This window comes from Podarcis erhardii (genome assembly GCF_964252035.2).
Source record: "Podarcis erhardii genome assembly, chromosome: 3".
NCBI classification, from domain to species: domain Eukaryota; kingdom Metazoa; phylum Chordata; class Lepidosauria; order Squamata; family Lacertidae; genus Podarcis; species Podarcis erhardii.
The window spans coordinates 21,165,228-21,184,532 of NC_138507.1; the positions used below are offsets into that span (position 1 = coordinate 21,165,228).

Here is a 19,305-nt window from a genome sequence, read left to right on the forward strand (position 1 = left end):
ACCAGTTGTGAGTGGAAAGCTAATTCACTTTGGTGCCTAGTTGAAAATACTGTCCTTCAGCTGACACAATCTCAGCCAGCCTATTTCTTGAATCATTTTAGTCCTGAACAACTCTGGTACATGGAACACTTTTGTAGCACCAACATTATCAGGTTGAAAGTAATACTTTCAAACAATCATATTTTTGCCTGCTTCGCCCAAAACTTGCATGCTATTTTATTAAGAGTTGAGGGTGCTTTTAGTTTCCAACCCTGTAAAAAGCACCCTATAGACAGATTTTTCTTTTCTCAGGAGAGTGGCAAACAAACACAAAACTGTTCACATATTCAAAGTGAGGGGAATGACTTATGTAGCCACTCTGAATTGGCTTTGCGACATTGTCACATGTCCAAATCTAATTGGCTACATGGTACCTGGGTGTACTACTTAATACCTCATTGGCTGGGCTCACAAAGACAGCATGAAGAAAATGACAGTGTTTTTAAAAATCTGATGTCAAGGTGGGGGTGAGCATTGAGACAGAGGATTGGAGAACATTCAAACTCCTTCCAAACCCCTTGACTGCTACAAAAATATTTCCTGGTGAACATTTAGGTCAGCAATAATAATTTCCCTCTTTTATCCACTTGTGACTATCCCAGGACCAGTCCAAGATATTTTGGTACCTGAGGTGAACCACAAAATGGTGCCTCCTTCCCCAGGGAAGAAAGGATGAGTGAAGATCTACATCAGGAACATGGGGTGAGGGGGGATAAAAACCTACATCAGAATCTGTTGCCCCTGTGAATCTTGCCACCTGAGGCAATCCCCTCACCTTGCCTCATGGGTGGGCCTACCCTATGCCTCCATACCTTTATTACGTATAAATGTTCGCTATAAACAAACACTGTCATACTGTGAGCATTGATGTGTATTTCCACACATATATACATATATATATATCCACATGTTGTGTTCATTCACCCGATTCCCCTGTCCAATGACCATTCGTGGATTCTCTTCCATTTCATTCTATCATCCTTATCAACATAGACATTATAAAACTGTCTTCTGTTCACTGGCATCAAAACAGTAGTCAGGTGAATTTTTGCCTTAAGAATTATTTAATAAGTAACATATGTAAATCAGTTACAGATATGTAAATCAGTTGGCTCCATCACATACAATATGCAGCCAATACTAATTGAAAAGACAGCTTTCATCTGATTCTTTCCTTCTTTTTGGGCAAGAAATGTGGGTTTCCCCCCTCCCCCTCATTTCCATTTTTTTGGCAGCTCTTCGGCAGCAGTTAATATCAGTGAACATCTGTCCAGCAGGCAAGTGATTATTGACTCCAGCCAAGCATTAGCTTAAAGATTTGTAGGAGATAACTCCCTTGTCTTTTTAACTCTCTAAAGAATGTCCCTAATGCATACAATATTGGCTGAAAGGGGGAATCTGCAAATCTGTTTCTTTTTTCAATTTTTGGAATAGACATTATCATGGCAGCTGTTAAGACAGCATGGATGCTTCCAGTAAGCGGGGCACCCCTCAGCTTAAAGGCGCTTAAGATGTTTGTTTGTTTAGGATTTATATCCCACCTCTACAGGAGAAATATTCAAGGTGGCAGACTATACAACAGAATTAAAACAATATGTTAAACATGTATTGCTAGTTTTGCAGCAGGTATTTCAAAGCAGTCCCATCACATCTGAGCTGGGTGCCATTTTCGTAGCCAGCGCCCTGACATAGTACCAAGAGGAGAGAAGCGCTTCCAACCATTCTGAGCAAAGTGTCTCTGTAAATAGTATACATTACAGCAGAAGCCCTGTTCACACAACAAAGTTGTGTAAAGCGAACACATGATGGAGAGGGGAGAGGAAATGGCATCACATCTGCCAGCTTTGCTCCTAAACTCCATGTGTTCATCCAGAGGCCTAAAACAAAGTCTCCATGCCTGTGTATCTATTCACTGCATGCCTGGAAGTTTATGTTGGAAGTGTAAAGAAAAAGAAGGGACATTTTATCATATGTGGTGGGAATGTAAAAAAGTGAAAGGATTCTGGGAAATGATTTATAATGAATTGAAAAAGATGTTGAAATATACATTTGTTAAGAAACCGGAGGCTTTTCTTTTAGAAATTGTAGGAAATGAAATATGTAAGAAAGACTGTAAACTTTTCCAATACGCAGTAACAGCGGCGAGAATACTCATAGCCCAAAAATGGAAACAGGAAGAATTACCGATGGTTGAAGAATGGAGACTGAAATTGACGGACTTTGCAGAACTGGATAAACTAACGGGGAAGATTCGATATTTGCGAGACCAGAAGTTCATCGAGGACTGGGGGAAATTTACAGATTATCTGAAAAGTATATGTGATGAACAGACAACGCTTGTAGGCTTTCAAGATGTTCTGTGGAAATATGGGGAATATTGTAAAAAAGGGAATAAGATTGGGGAGGTTATATTTTAAAGGCAATATTAAAATTAGAAAATGTGTGAATAAACAAAACGGAAGATTGGCAGAGAAACTGGGGGAAGTCAAAAAAAGAAGATTATGTGATAAATTCTGATATTGGTTATATAAATTTGTATTTGAAAATGAATAAAAATATTATAAAGCAAAAAAAAAAGGAAGTTTAAGTGGCGAACTAGTGGTACCCCCATGGGTTCTGTATTTAGGCTGTGCTGTGGTTTGCAAGAAGCTGAATCTTAGCCTTCTTAGCAAGAATATTATTGGCACAAAAATGGAAGCAAGAAGAATTACCGACGAAAGAAGAATGGAGGATGAAATTGATGGACTATGCAGAATTAGATAAATTAACAGGAAGGATTCGAAACCTGCAGGACTAGAGATTCTTAGAAGACTAGAGTATATATATGAACTATTTGAAAAGTAATTGTAATGAACAGATTAACGCTAGTAGGACTGCAAGAAGTTTTGCAAGGAAGATTATCTGAAATATTGCAAGAGACTATAAGGAGAATTATTAGTTAATGATAATTAAGAGTAATAGAGAAATTAAGAAATGCAGAATAAGTGATAAAGAACGAAAAATCATCAGATGTGTTGATGGAAGTCTAAAACATTGTATAAGATAAGAAGTTATGATATATGATTTTTGGAAATGATATGTTAAAAAAAAACAATAAAAATGTAAAGGTAAAGGTCAGTTTTTATTTTTCAGTATGTCTTATTTCCAGCTTAACAGCACACTCCAGTTTATTCCTTTATTTTATTAAGAAATTTTGATATCACGCTTCACCAAAAATGGTCATAGGGTGGTTTACAAAAATAAGATAATATAAAAACATAACACATAATAAAGAGAAATATTAAAACAATTTTCATAACATAATTAACATCCTAGAAATGTCTTAACCCAACAGCCTCTATAAACTCGACCAAAAATGAGATTTATTTTTTAAATCTGGCATCTAAAAGAATGTAAGGTTGGGGTGAGACTCATTTCAGTGGCTATCACTGAAAAGGTTGTTCCGTGGGCCCCACGCTACACACCATTTAACAGAGGGAGTATCAGGAGAATTTTCTCTGCATATGTTAATACATGGTCAGATTGATACAGGAGGTGGTTTCCTCAGAGATATTTGGGTCAAGGCCATTCAGGGCTTAAAATGTCAACATAAGCACTTTGAATCGAGCCTGAAAGGAAATAGGCAACCAATGTAGCTGTTTGAGAATAGGGATTATATGCTACTGACCCACATTTCCCATCAACACCCTGGCCACTGTATTCTGCACCAGTTGCAACTTCTGGATCATCTTCAAAGGCAGCCCCACATAAAGCACATTATGGTAGTCCATCCTGAAGGTTAGTAGAGTGTGAACAATTGTAGCCAAGCTATTACTGTCCATAAAAAATAAAGCTATCTCGCTATCCAAAACCAAGCATAGGAATGGCTAGATACTGAGGAGTGATGATTATGGTTCTAGGACAAAGAATTTAAGACTATGAACCAGCTCCTTCAAGAGTGGTGTAATCCCAACTAGAACAGGCTGTTCCACCAAATTCCACATTTAGTAAAAATCCAACCACAGAACTTCAATCTTATTTGTATTTAGTTTCAATTTATCAGTCCACATGCAGCCAACTATCGTCTATGGGCAATGATTCAGGACTTTCATTGCCCCTCTTGATACTGATGGAGCAGAGAGATGGAGCTGGGTGTCATTGGCATATTAATGACACTTAGCTTCAGATCCCCTGATGGTTGCTCCCAGAAACTTCATATAGATAATGTACAGCACGGGTAAAATGCCTGATGACTATAGGACCACATAGGATAGTTCCTACAGGGTTGAACAGAAGTCTCCAATGCTGCTTTCTGAAAGCACCCTTAGGGACAAGAATGGAACCACCACAAAGCAATGTCCCCAACTCCCTGAAGCTCATCCCAAAGATGCTGTGGTCAATGTTAATAAAAGTCCAAAAGAATCAACATGGTTGCACTCCCCCCATCTCTATCCCAACAGTGGTGATTGGTGGCAGGCATCCATTGACCAGAGCTTCAGTCCCCAAACCAGGCGTGAAGCCAAATTGAAATGGGTCTAGATAATTGTTTTTTTCTGAGCATTCCTAAAGCTATTCTGTCAAGCCTTTCTGAGCACCTGACTAGTTTAGCATCACTCATTAATAAACATGCCATAGATACGAGTTCAGATGGTACTGTACAGTGACTCTGTGTTCTCTTAAGGGTCTATTTCTATAGACAGCCATGAAGTAGTGTTATGATATCGTCCGGAGTTGGAGTCCAACAACTTCTGGAGGACACTACATTTGCTACCCCTGATCTAGCCCTAAGCAAGTCTTATCAGCTTCAACCAGCACGGCTTGTTGGGCAAGGATGATGAGAGTTGCAATGCTTGACATCTGGAAGGTGGTCTGCTGGCCATCCTTGGGATAGAGTTCTGGAGTTTGTCTAGGATGATCTAAGCCCAAAGCCATTAAGCTTTACGTTTGTTGCCAGAATAAAATAAGAAAAAGCCCCCTGTGTGCAGCTGACAGCTCTTTAGAAGAAGGTTAGAAAACAACTGTAATAAGCAAATAAATACTAGTATTTATGGTTGTCTAGTAGGACAGATGTAAATGCTGTTAATTCAATATGAGCCAAACGCCCACTGGAGCATTTATTCCAACTGGAGTTCACTTAGTGCTATCCTAGAATAAGTTGATTTCTTATTGGCTTTCCAATATGCTTTTCACCAGCAAAATTATTTTGACTCTTACTCTTTACAGGGAATGTGGTAACATGATAATTACTGTAGTTATGTCTGTCAGCAGACTTCTTATGAGGCAAAAGCAACCTTGTACCCAGTAGGTACAATTTCTTACCTATGAAATCCCCTACTTCTGCCCTTTCTTTCAGGTGACAAGAAGCAACTTGTGAACTATAGTTTTTTTTTCAGCCTCCCGAAATTGTCAGCAACAGCAGCCATTATTCCACCAGTGCCTGCGAGACTATTTCTGGAAACAGAGCAGCCTCTCTAAAAGCCTGGGCATTTCTATGAATCATAGTTTGAATGAATACGTTAGACTTAAACGGCCTTGGTCCAGTATATATGAAGGAGCGTCTCCACCCCCATCATTCTACCTGGACACTGAGGTCCAGCACTGAGGGCTTTCTGGCGGTTCCCTCACTGCGAGAAGCCAAGTTACAGGGAACCAGGCAGAGGGCCTTCTCGGTAGTGGCGCCCTCCCTATGGAATGCCCTGTCAAAAAGAACAACAACTACCAGACTTTTAGAAGACATCTGAAGGCGGCCCTGTTTAGGGAGGCTTTTAATGTTTGATGTAGTACAGTATTTAAATATTTTTTTTGGAAGCCGCCCAGAGTGGCTGGGGAAGCCCAGCCAGATGGGCGGGGTATAAATAATAAATTATTATTATTATTATTATTATTATTATTATTATTATTATTATTATTATTACTTATAATATGCATATATGCAGACCCTCCAAGTGTCACTATTTTCCAGGGACGTCCCTGATTTAGAGAAGCCATCCTGGTTTCTGATTTGATCCAGGTATGCCCCGCTTTTCCTTAAGATGTCCCTATTTTCACTGGAGATATGTTGGTGGGTCTAGAGTTATCTGACCCCCGAGCCGTCCGAAGGCAGCCCTGTACAGGGAACCTTTAATGTTTAAGGTTTTATTATGTTTTTATATATGTTGGGAAGCCACCCAGAGTGGTTGGGACTACCCAGTAAGATGTGTGGCGTATAAATAGTAAAATTATAATTATGGAATGGGAAATCCCTAGTTTAACTGGGAAAATCTTGGAGGGTATTATGTATGCTATAAGAATGGTACTGAACGTGGGTGGCGCTGTGGTCTAAACCACCAAGCCTCTTGGGCTTGCCAATCGGAAGGTTGGCTGTTCAAATCCCCAAGACAGGGTGAGCTCCCTTTGCTCTACCCCAGTTCCTGCCATCCTAGCAGTTCTAAAGCACACAAGTGCAAGTAGATAAATAGGTACCGCTGTGGTGGGAAGGTAAAATGGCGTTCTGGCACTTGTCACGGTTTTCTGTTGCACCAGAAGTGGTTTAGTCATGCTGGCCACATGACCCGGAAAGCTGTCTGTGAACAAATGCCAGCTCCCTTGGCCTGAGAAGCAAGATGAGCGCCACAACCCCATGGTTGCCTTTGACTGAACTTAACCATCCAGGGGTCCTTTACCTTTACCTTTGAACATGTGGCAAACAGAACGTTGCCTGAACATTGTCTCCTTTGACTAAGGGGACTGACCTGCAAGTAGAAAAATGCTGTCTTCCTCAGGTGACTGAGCTCAGCTGCACTGTTTTTAGCCAGTATCTGTTCCTCAGATTTTAGAGAGTGCTCAAGCATTTGCCAACTGCTTCCACCTTTCAAAACTCTTATTTCAGTCAGCTCTACCATTAGGCAAAGTGAGGCAGCCACCTCAGGCAGCAGAGTTTGACTTTCATGAAAGGGCAGCAAATTATATTCCCATTTCATACAGTCTCTGTCAGGTTTGAGATTAATAATTTATACTGCCCTAGTCAGAATCTGTGCATATCATATATGTGAGAGTGTTATGTGTGGCTTTTTCTTGTTGTTTAAGAAAACCTATTTCACTTTGAACTTTAAATAAGACTCATTGATTTTGTTCCATTTCATCTCGACAAAGAAAAATCTCTATCCGAAGAGAAAGGTTGTTCACCATTAAGTGCAAGCAAAGGGGCTCCTTGACCTCAGCCAAGTTGTTAATGAGGAGGAAGCTAATGGGGAGAAATTGATCTCTTCATAATTTATCCAGGGAGACAGGGATGTTGCAAATGTGAAATCTCATTATTATCACAGTTTGGGGGAATAATATTTTTTTTTAAAAAAAAAAAAAAACCTGGAGAAGTCAACATTATTAAGTTTCTTCCCAGCCAGAAACTTTACACTGCAGTGGTGGCAGTTCTGGCCTGTTTTAAATCATTTCTGCACGCTGAGTTCTCCTTTGCTTCCCTGGTTAAAACTACTGCTGTAATAAAGCAATAGTCATTCACTAGCAAATCTGCCATCTCTCCCAAGAAGCTACAGGGCCAGCCTATGAGAATAAGGTGGTGAGCTATACATGGGCATTATTATCCCATTTGGGCTAAGCTGGTTTTCCTTTGCTGGTGCTTTTGTTTAAACAGCAGTTGATGCTTTTACCCCTTCGGCCAATGGATGGGGCCAGAGTATCCTTTCCCTTTGTTTCTGTTGTCTTAGTTGAGATGGGCAGATGGAGCAGAGCATTCTTTCATGTAGGGTGAGGGCAAGCCAATGGTTGGCCAAAGCACATCTCATCATTCAGCATCAGTGACAATATGCAGGCACCATCTAATTAGGAGCTACCGTATTTTTCGCTCCATAGGGCGTGCCGGACCATAGGGCACATCTAGTTTTTAGGGGGGGGGAATAAAGAGAAAAAAATTATTCCTCCCCCCCCCATCCCGCCCAAAAGAGCAAAGAAGCCAAGACAGTGAGCGGGATCCATCCCGCTCGCAGGGGCGCCGACTTATAAAAAATATTGGGGGGGCGGGGGCCCATACCGACTTATAAAAAATATTGGGGGGGCCCAAGACCTCCAAACCGCTGCTGCTGGGGGAACGAAAGGGGCGAGCCCCGGGCTGCCCCGACCTTAAGTGAACCTGTGAGGGCCCGCCCTTTGCGGCAGCCGATTGGCTGCCGCCGTGGGCGGTGAATATTAATGAGCTAGGGGGAATCCCCGCTTCTCGCAGGGCTGACGCCAGCCCCGCGAGATTGTTGATGGGTCGAGAGATCGGGAGTGGCTTTGTTTTAACTCATTACTGAATGTATTTTAAAAGGTAACTATCGTCAAACAAGGAAAATAAAAAATACCAACATAATTTTGTGATTTTACAAAGCATAATATAACTAATAATTTTCTTAAATTATTGGGGGGGCAGAGCCCCCCCAAATGAATTTTTGAGGGGGCTTGGGCCCCCTCAGGCCCCATGGAGTCGGCGCCTATGCCCGCTCGCTGTCTTGGCTTCCTCTTTAGCCATGCGCAACCTCTCCAGCCGGGAGAGGCTGCGCGCAGCTTTGGCAGAAGCCAAGACAGCCCGCGGGATGGATACCGCTCACTGTCTTGGCTTCGTTTTTAGCCGCGGGGCCGGGGCGGGGGAAGCCCAAGCTTCCCCTGATCCCAGCCCCCAAAACAGGTCCAGGAGCAGCAGCAAGATTGCGCGCAACCTCGCTGCCACTCCTGGAGCTTGTGGGGTTGGGGGCGGGGGAAGCCCCCAGAACAGGCTGCTATTCGCAAGCCTTCGGAGCCTGGCGGGAACTCCTGCCGGGCTCCGAAGGCTTGCGGATAGCTGCCTGAAGCCTGGAGAGTGAGAGGGGTCGGTACGCACCGACCCCTCTCACTGTCCAGGCTTCAGTGAAAGCCTGCATTCGCTCCATAGGACGCACACACATTTCCCCTTCATTTTTGGAGGGGGAAAAGTGTGTCCTATAGAGCGAAAAATACAGTAAACTTGATTCCCTTTCATGGCAGCCAGCTACCCACCTCCACCTTTGGCCTTCTTGCTGCCTTATCTGGGCTGATGCAAAAGGACAAAGGGGGTCCTTCTTCCCAGAGCCAGGTATTCAGGAAAAGGGCCCAGGAAAATGCCTTCAGTTTTTAGAATCTAAGCTTTAAAAGTGTTTGTAACTGCAGAGCCATGGTAGGCATTCTTCCCAAGCCACGTTACCTCGAATTCCTCACTTTGAAGGACCCGTTTGGCCTTTTCTCGGCCCCCAAGTGGCAGTGGCTCGCCATTCTTTTCAGCCGAACATAAAAGAATGGGGGCAGGGGCCAGCGGGCAAGGTCATTGGGAGGGGGGAAGCAAGCTCCTTGTAGCTGCTTCTTCTCTGGCCAAGGGACAAGGCCAAGCTGGTCTCCGCCTTGCTTTGACGTTGCTCCTGGGAGGTAGCAAGTACAGCCTCTCAGTGACTCGGTCCCTCCTTGGCTGTTGGCAAAGGCCCGAGTGATTTGCTGCTTGGTTTGTAATCAGTATTTATATGATGTGTGAATTAATTTTATTCACCGTTTTGTACAACGCTCTGGGATCATTTGACGAATGGCAATTAAGAAATGCTTTACATGAATAAATAAATAAGTATAAGGCGACCATACCTCCTCCCCATCGATTGATAATGAAGCCAAGCCAAGAGGGAATGGATTTCCTGCATCCATGAAACCAAAGTTTCTTCTTCAATACAGTAAAATTGCAACTTGCACGTATTTAACATGCGTGATATCAATTTGATGTGGTCGAAGGCTGGCTGGTTGAAATTACATGAATTAAATGCAGCAAAGGGGGAGAGCTTAAAAGCTCTTCTTGTTTTCCCGGCACAGAGAAATGTTTTAAGCTCTGCGCCTTCCTTGCTTTCCAGGCTCTGGGGTGCTCTTGTGCAGGCTGTGGGTGGTCTCCCGAGATCTCGCAGGAACTTGCACAGCCCCATGAAATCTCGTGCAAGAGCATCCTGGAGCCCATCAAGCTTGGGGTGTGTGTGTTTGCAAGGCCTGCTTGGCGCACGGCTCCAGAATGGTAAGGATAGTTGTTTAGTCGTGTCCAACTCTTCATGATCCCATGGACCAGAGCACGCCAGGCACTCCTGTCTTCCACTGCCTCCCACACTTTGGTCAAACTCATGCTGGTAGCTTCGAGAACACTGTCCAACCATCTCGTCCTCTGTCGTCACCTTCTCCTTGTGCCCTCCATCTTTCCCAAAATCAGGGTCTTTTCCAGGGAGTCATCTCTTCTCATGAGGTGGCCAAAGTATTGGAGCCTCAGCTTCACGATCTGTCCTTCCAGTGAGCACTCAGGGCTGATTTCCTTCAGAATGGATAGGTTTGATCTTCTTGCTGTCCATGGGACACTCAAGAGTCTCCTCTAGCACCATAATTCAAAAGTATCAATTCTTCGGCGATCAGCCTTCTTTATGGTCCAGCTCTCACTTCCATACATCACTACTGGGAAAACCATAGCTTTAACTATGCGGACCTTTTTTTTCAGCCGGACCTCTCAGGTGGGCACCATTCCCATTATAATAAGAGAACAAGGGAGGCATTCGTGGTGAGCTCCAGCACCTCTTTTTCTAAGAAAAAAATAGTGTCGTTTTATATATATATATATATATATATATATATATATATATATATATATATATTTGCTTTCGTAGATTTTCACGAACAAAACCTGCATATATATATATATATATAAAATTTTGGTATTACTGCATATATATATACCAAAACCTGCATATATATATATATATATATAAAATTTTGGTATTACTGTGCTTGAAAACTACCTCAAGATTGGTTTAAAGAGCTTTTTATTCCTCAAAAGTCATAGGGAGAAGTCATGCTTCCTGCTTCTAATTAAGTTGATGTATCGGACGAAGGATTTCTGCATCCTACCTTTTTCTCAGGTTAGCTGTAAAAACCGCTCAGCCAAGTAGTGAGACAATGAGAGCTAATTAAAAGCACCAGTGTGGCAGTAGTAAAGTAGCACACAGTATGCAGACAAGATCCAGCTCTTCTGCGCAGATATTTCAACATGTGTGCCCTGAATTAAAGAGCTTGCCTGTTTTTAATAACTCGAGGAGATTAGATAAACAAATAGAGATACATCCTGATAGATAGATGGTAGATAAAGATGGATAAACACAGTGTAGATAGATAGATTCTATTTACAGCATTCTCTTCATACAGATACCAGGTTTATATGAAGACACACAGAGAGACAGGGTTGACTGCATAAGTACATAGGTGAATGGATGTAAGGATTATACACATAATGATTATAGGGCTCCATATAAGGATTCTGTGCATATATATATATATATAACACATAAGCATTATAATTCTGAAATATAATGATCAATATAGCATCTTTTCCTTTAATAGGTCCAAGCAAAATTAAATGCCCAGGGATTCATTTAACCTCATGTGACTTGTACATGGAAAAAAGCAAATTTTGTCGAGATAATTAATCAGCCTTGAGCAAAGCATGCATAAGGGTACCTTTATTCATTAGCTCGCTGGAAGGAGCCAATAAAGCATAAATTGATTACTTCGACTGCATTATCTTTTCTAGTTGCTGCCAACTGTGGCTCCATCTTCCTTTCATTTAGTGCATTAAGTAGAATCATGATTTCTATTATTTAGGATGGAACAAGATGGAGAAATGAGACAAGTTTCAAACTGATGGAGAAAATGCAAGGTAGCCAAAAGGACTGGCTAGCCCTTCTTTTTAAAATCGTGATCATGAAATTCAGTCAACATACACACACAAAAAGGGGGAAACGTCTGGCACCTTGAAGACTAACAGATTTATTGTGGCATTAGCTTTCATGGAAAAGAGCCCAGTTCATCAGATGTTTAACAATATTGTTGTTATTGTTTTGCTGTTTTGTTTTCATTATTTGTTTTTATCCTGCATTTTATTTTGCTAACCGCCCTGAGATCGTATGATGAAGGATGGTGTTTAAATCTAATAAAGAAATAAAATAGTAACTAAAATAAATATCGTCTTAAGGTACCGCAAGACTTTTTACTTTTTTGCCATAACAGACTCGGGCAACTGCATCCTCAGGACAAAATTCAGCAAAAAATGTTTCAAATGAAGAACACTGAGGACATGCACACATGCAGTGCTATAGCCTGGAATATTGGGTGCAGTTACGTTGACTAACAGTGGTTTTATCTACAAAACTTACCCCTTATTATGTATCAGCTGTCCTGTGCATACGCAGCCAAGGAAGCAATTCTTTATTGACAAAAGCAGGCACTTACAGCATAGATGCACATTTCCAGCATCTACAGTATGTGGCTATTTTCCAACTGCCCAGCAGAGCAGTTGAAGTAACAGTCAGGCCATGTCCCACACCCCCACAGCTTATGTGCCCTAGTCTGATGGGGTACATGAATGCAACCTGAGACTTCCTGCATGGAAGTCTTCATTATACTTCCCTCTTCAAGCACCTCCTGGTTCTAGGAGACAGCAGACAGGGATTTGACCAGCCCACCCACCTGAGCAGCCTCCTCTGCTTCTGACTCATCTGGAACTTCTGCCTCTGTCTCTGATAGCTCATAGCCTTCCCTTTCCCTGGCTCCTACCACGCAGGTGGCACCAAACTTCTCATTGGTCCACCTCCAGCCCTCCTGTCTCCATCACACACCCATCAGAGCCCTGTCAGTCCCTGACATGAGCCTACATAATGGATGGATGGATGGATCATAGATTCATAGAATTGTACAGTTGGGAGGGACTCTGATGGATGAGATATTTGACAATAGAACTTGAACCATGGCCCGATCTACATCAGGCCTTCCTCTGCTCCAATGGCCCTTAGGGCATGGCCACTAATGACCAATTTCTAAGAAAGGATTACTGGTATGCCGAATACGGGGATGTTTCTAAATTATTGACTATCTTGGCACCTTAAGCTTTATCTGGGCTAAGGGTCTAGGATTAAGACAAAAGTGTCTGAAGTGGACTTGGGCAAAACGGACAGCACATTTTCATAAATGGCAATAACTATGCATTTCTTTCATCAGAAAGAATGAGTTAATGGAATGAAACTGTTGTAGGAGGTGTATGCTATAGCCCCAAATTAGATATTTTAGGGAAAGAATCATATGGACTTGTGATTACAACCTTTGTTTCCCTCTTCTACCTTTTTTTTGGGAGGGGGGTTGTTGTATTCAATCTGCATCTTAGTCCAGAAGCGATAATTTAACATGGCTGTGCCATTCTCATAAGCCACAGCTTGTCAGTTTGCTGAATTATCAGTACCAAGTCAAGCAGTGCAGTAGAAACAGATCGCATGTGCCAATTTTCCTTCATTTGCTTACCATTTTCCAGTCACTGGAGGAAACTGCAAATGCCAGTCTTTCTCTTGCATGATAGAAGTGCGTCGAACTCAATAATTTAGCAGATGTTCATGGACAGCAGGTGGTCCAATGAATTACAGCAAAGACACAAGTCATTAATGTTAAGGTTGCTAGTCATCAAACTTGTTAAACTTATACTTTACAAGTGTCTTTTAAACTAAAAAAAAACCAAGAAATTATAATCCCCTATGTAAGGGGCTGCAAGAAAGGTTACAACATGGGGCTTTTTAGTTCAGAGGGTGAACTCAAGGGAGATGTCTAACATTATGTGGTGTGGAGAAAGTGATCAGGGAGAAGTTTGTTCTCCTCTCATGATACTAGAACTCAAGGACATTCAATGAAGATGAATATTGGAAGACAAAAGAAGATACTTCACATAGCACAAAGTTAACTTTTGTCAGGAGATGGAGTGAAGCGTAGGTCAGCAATCAGAGCAAAACACTGTCGGTGAAGTTAACTCTTTATTTAAGAAACCAAAACAGCACAAGCCTAGTGACCCCAGCAGCTCTTCCCGGTAGGTCTTGCTCCAACCAGGGAGTTGCGAGGACTGAAAGGAGACTCCTCCTCTCCCAAGCAATCTCAGACTGCATCTGCGCACAAGTAATTTCTGCTCTGCTCTTTTCAATTCTCTGTGTGTCCTAGACCGGGGAAGGGGAGCTGATCGCAGCAGGATGGAGAGATACCCTGGATTCTTCAGTAGCCTGCCCCCCTGTCTCCTGGCCCCCTCCTCTCCAGCCTCTGCTTCTGCCTCGGAGTCTGAACTGCTGTCTGCCACAGCCTCTTCCTGCTCACTAAACCCTGTTGCCTCTTCAGCTTCTGACACCTCCTCCTCCCAATCTGCTCCTTCTTCTCCCTCTGACCACTCATTGTTGTCCCACCACCAGTCCCCTGGCTCTGAGCCTTCTTCCCCTGCGGTGTTCGTTGAGGGTTCCCCGACTGGCACTTCCCTCAAGTTGAGAGAGTGGCAAGTGTGAGAACAGATGCCAGCCTAGATGGGCCTTTGGCCTGATCCAGCAGAGCTATTACATGAAGAGACATATCACCATGATCTTAAGCAGGAACACAACCTCCTTTACTAGATTCTCCCTCCAACAGACTAGGAAGAATGAAGGACGAGAACTTTACAATTCTCCACACCACACATAAGAACAGAACACATTGCTTTTCCCCCTACAATGTAGATTTACTTCAAAAAGGTGCCTCAAATCAATAGGCAATCTGGTGTGCCGGTGTAACATGACGTCACGTTATGTCATGGGTGCCATTGGGCACCCATAATCTGGGGCCCAAGTCAGCCCCCCTGCTCTCTGGTGCGTTCAGCATTTTTCAGAAATGGAAGTTCTGCAGCAACTTCTGTCACTTAGGCCAGTTTGTGCAGCACGTGTGCCAATTGGAACTAAAAACAGTGCCAAATTGGAATTCTTTACCAATGTACACAGGTGACAGCCTTTTAAAATCCATTTCCCATGCTCTTTTAAGAGGAATAATTGACAGAACAGTGAGGTGCAACACACTGAAGAATGAGGCTCAGTAGCAGCACTTAATTTGGCTGCGAGAATTTGTCTTCTCAAGAGCGTCATCGTTTAGCTGCAACCGTCTTCTGATTTCTAGATGCTAGTTTCTGAAAAATGATGATGGCTTGAATCTGCTGCAGTATTAAAAATGCTCAGGGAGCTTAAGTCACTGGGTTGAAACGGATATTCTTAAGAACAGAGGGCTCTTCCTTATACCAAATCAGACCATTTGTCTATCAGTCTCAGCTTTGTCTACAGTGACTTGTAGTAGCTTTCCTGTGTTTCAGCCAGAAGTTTTTCCTAGCGCTATTTGCTAGACACTGGACCTGGGAGTTTCTGCATGCAAAGCAAAAGTCACCCATAGTGCATTGTTTTATTCTAGAAACACTGGTGCAAATCTACCTTGTTCAGCATAAATATTGCCGGCACATGCAGCCACTCTGACCATTCTCATCTGATCAAAGGCAATGATATGCACCATCAGGACAGGAAAATTCTGCAATCCATGTTATTAGTAAATATATTAGAAGGAAGTGTGATTGTGGCGATCACACACAGGGCCCCCGGACATTTGATGGTCTATTGACCCTGTGCCGCCACTGCGATTGCTTTTTCCGTTGCCACCACCCCGTATCTCACGGGGACACACAGAGTCCAGTCAGTTGTTAACATAAACAAATCAAGTTTATTTTTAAATGCAGGAATAAGCTTATGGTTTCAGTTAATTTTTCTCCTCTCAGTTTCTTATTCTTAGTTCTTAACAACTCCAAACTGATTATTCCAACTATCTATCTGACTCCACCTAACAATCCTCTCACTCTTTCACAGTACAACTCTACCAACCCACACCTAAACCTCAACTCAGCTCCCAAACCTCAACCCCCAACTCAACTCAACTCCTTTCAAAACCTCCCACTCTAACTTTTATTCCCCCCCTTGCATTCTCACTGGCCAATCACATCACACCTATTTTAACCCTTTCCTTATGACCCATCCTAGGAGGCAAACGCCACAGTGATGCTGCCAGTTTAACTCTAAAAGGGAAATCAAGTCTGCAGTATGGTGTCCTGTGTGTCGGTAGATATGGGTCAAATAGACCTGGCTTCATGGCCATGCAGGAACTGTGTGACTTTGGACCACCCACATACTTGGAGGGGTGCATTAGAGGCATAAATGGCATCATCCTGTTCCCTGCCAATATTGCTAAAAATGAAAGACTGCTCGCTTCAGCTAGTTTCTCAGGGGAAGTATGCCATAAATTTGAAGAGAGCCCTGCACGTCTCCAAAAGGGAAAAGCAACCCAGGACTGATGAAAAATGAACTCGAGCTGAACTCTCCCAGTGGCAACTCAATGAGGAATAACAATGAGATATATGTGAGGATAATGGTGTGAAATATTCTATGAGACACAGAAGGGTGACCTAGTGTTCCCGTGCAAAGGAAAACAAGGATCAGGTCTGACGTGCTAAGCAACCTGTCTCCCTGGCAGCTCATATATAAGGAGGAAATTATGTTCTCCATATGAGCCTCGTCTAATTTAATAACAAATGCTCACACTTTCAAAATGCTGCAGAGGCTTTCACAACTCACTTAATGCTTACAAATTACTTCTAATACTGTACACTAAAAATAAAACATGCCATTTGCTGATTCATTAATAAGTCATATAAGGCAGGTGAAGGTACACATAGCAATTCTCTGAACCTTTGGCATTAGTATTCAAATCTCTCCCCCTCCCCCAACCCACCATGTTGTATTTTCAGAGACTTGGTAATAGCACCTCATCAGGAGTACTGGAAATCTTATAGGGATATGTATTGCACAGTCTTGACACAGTGCAAAATGTGAAACATGGAACACAGCAGCTTCTTTGGGGAATTTCTATATTTATTGAACATTTCTAGCCCAAAGGCTGCATAGCACCTGGAAATTTCAAATTTCCTGAGACATACTCTGCACACCAACACCCTTGCGATGTCCAGCGAGATCCGCATCTCATGCCCTCAGTTATGGCAAACCTTCAAAATGTAGCAAAGCTCTCCCCCAGAAATAGTATGACCAAAATTGTAAACATATTAAGGTTATGGAACCCCTGCCTGTGATGTACAGTAGATGACAATCACAGAGTTTAGGTACAGAATTCTAAGCCACCCTGACAACTCCATTCCTCATGTTCTTAACTCTTTGCCTAACCTTCCATCCTTTCTGCTCAAGCCCTCAAAATTTATGCTGCATTTCTTGCTTCAAGTACACGTCACATGAATATTTGGCTTGTGATCGTGGATTTTTAAATTTTTTTAATTTCGCCTTCCCATGTTGAATGTTGCTTGGCTTGCTCCGCTGAAACACTTGCAGGCAACCAGCAACTCTGCCTGACTGTCTGTGGCTGTAAACCAGGAATCTTCAAGACCCAGGAGCCCCTTTTAACCTAAACATGCATTTGGGGATCCATTTCTTAATCTTTTACCATGATTTACACGGTAGTAGTGCTCCTGTTGCGGCCTACCTTGGATCAGGCCACAACCCACCAGCTGAAGACCGGTGTTCTAAACTACTCTACCACAATGGGATACAAATCAAGGAAGAATTTAACAAGTTCCCTTGAGTTCCCTTAGGAAAAATGAAATGAAATGAAATACTACTACAGTGGTACCTCAGAAGTTGGAAGAGAATCCGTTCCGGAAGTCTGTTTGACTTCCAAAACATTCGGAAACCAAAGTGCGGCTTCTGATTGGCTGCAGGAAACTCCTGCAGCTAATCAGAAGCCATGGAAGCTCTGCTGGACGTTCGGGTTCCAAAGAACATTCACAAACCGAAACACTCACTTTGCAGCGTTTGGGAGCCAAAATGTCCAAGTACCAATGCAGATAGGTAGCCGTGTTGGTCTGCCATGGTCAAAACAAAATAAAAAAATTCCTTCCAGTAGCACCTTAAAGACCAACTGAGTCAGTTCTTGGTATGAGCTTTCGTGTGCATGCACACTTCTTCAGATACACTGAAACAGAAGTCACCGGACCCTTCTATATAGTGAGAAGGTGGGGAGGGGTATTACTCAGAAGGGTGGTGGGAATGGGTGATTAGCAGATAGCTGCGATGAGCCTGTTGACGACTCTTAACGACTGCAATAGGTCTAACAGGAAAAAGCAAGGGGTGAGAAGGTGAAAAATGGCTTTGTCATGTATAATGAGATAAGTTTTATTATACATGACAAAGCCATTTTTCACCTTCTCACCCCTTGCTTTTTCCTGTTAGACCTATTGCAGTCGTTAAGAGTCGTCAACAGGCTCATCGCAGCTATCTGCTAATCACCCATTCCCACCACCCTTCTGAGTAATACCCCTCCCCACCTTCTCACTATATAGAAAGGTCCGGTGACTTCTGTTTCAGTGTATCTGAAGAAGTGTGCATGCACACGAAAGCTCATACCTAGAACTAACTCAGTTGGTCTTTAAGGTGCTACTGGAAGGAATTTTTTTATTTTGTTTTGACCAAGTACCAATGCGTTTGGGATCCAAGGTACAACTGTACAGTGGTACCTCAGGTTACATACGCTTCAGGTTACATACACTTCAGGTTACAGACTCCACTAACCCAGAAATAGTGCTTCAGGTTAATAACTTTGCTTCAGGATGAGAACAGAAATCGTGCTCCGGCGGCGCGGCGGCAGCAGGAGGCCCCATTAGCTAAAGTGGTGCTTCAGGTTAAGAACAGTTTCAGGTTAAGAACGGACCTCTGGAACGAATTGAGTACTTAACCCGAGGTACCACTGTACTTGAAATTCGATAGATCCTATAGCTGGAATTACATACAACCAAACCTCTGCTTTTGGGGGGTTATTTTTAAGATAGTTTAGGATAATTAGGCCTTTCTCTAGAGAAGATTAAAACAACAGCATGATTTTTATCACTAAGCATTGAGGGTGCAGTCTTTGGAATTTGGGGGCTAAATAAAAGTTATTTCAAGGTAAAAGGAGTAACACAGAAAACTTTTGCTTGCCAACCAAGAGAAAGAAACCCAAGTTTGATGAGCCAAGGAACCAGTATTCAAGTTCGGCATCTCAAATGGCAAAAAGGTTTGCATTAAAAAAAAAATATGTTAAAACAAAATATTCATGGAACAATTTCAGGCAACAACCAAATGTGTAAATATGACCATCTGCTTGTGGGCCGATGAATACAAACAACAGCAACACATGCTACCGACATCATATGCCAACCATCACCTTGATCATCTTATGTTCGTTCTTGTCTCCTTCCTCTCACTGAACTGTTGCATATGCATGCGCATATAAAAATCACTCAGCACAGTTGGAGCCCAATCCTTACGGGAGCATGAGGTGCTTCCCTGGCATACATGATAGCTAATCACAACACTCAAACATCTCCAAAGA

At 42.6% G+C, this 19,305-nt stretch overlaps 2 long non-coding RNA genes across 2 annotated transcripts in view; one reads left to right on the top strand and one right to left on the bottom strand.

Annotated features, from left to right (window-relative positions):
• LOC309339495 overlaps positions 1-18,687 on the top strand; it is a 57,098-nt gene extending 38,411 nt beyond the window's left edge. Inside the window, exon 2 of the long non-coding RNA XR_014155412.1 lies at positions 18,583-18,687. This is a non-coding gene — a long non-coding RNA (uncharacterized lncRNA). The remainder of the gene's footprint in view (positions 1-18,582) is intronic.
• The window catches only part of LOC309339415, a 37,026-nt gene that overhangs the window by 5,017 nt on the left and 12,704 nt on the right, over positions 1-19,305 (bottom strand). The gene's annotated exons all lie outside the window — the stretch shown is intronic.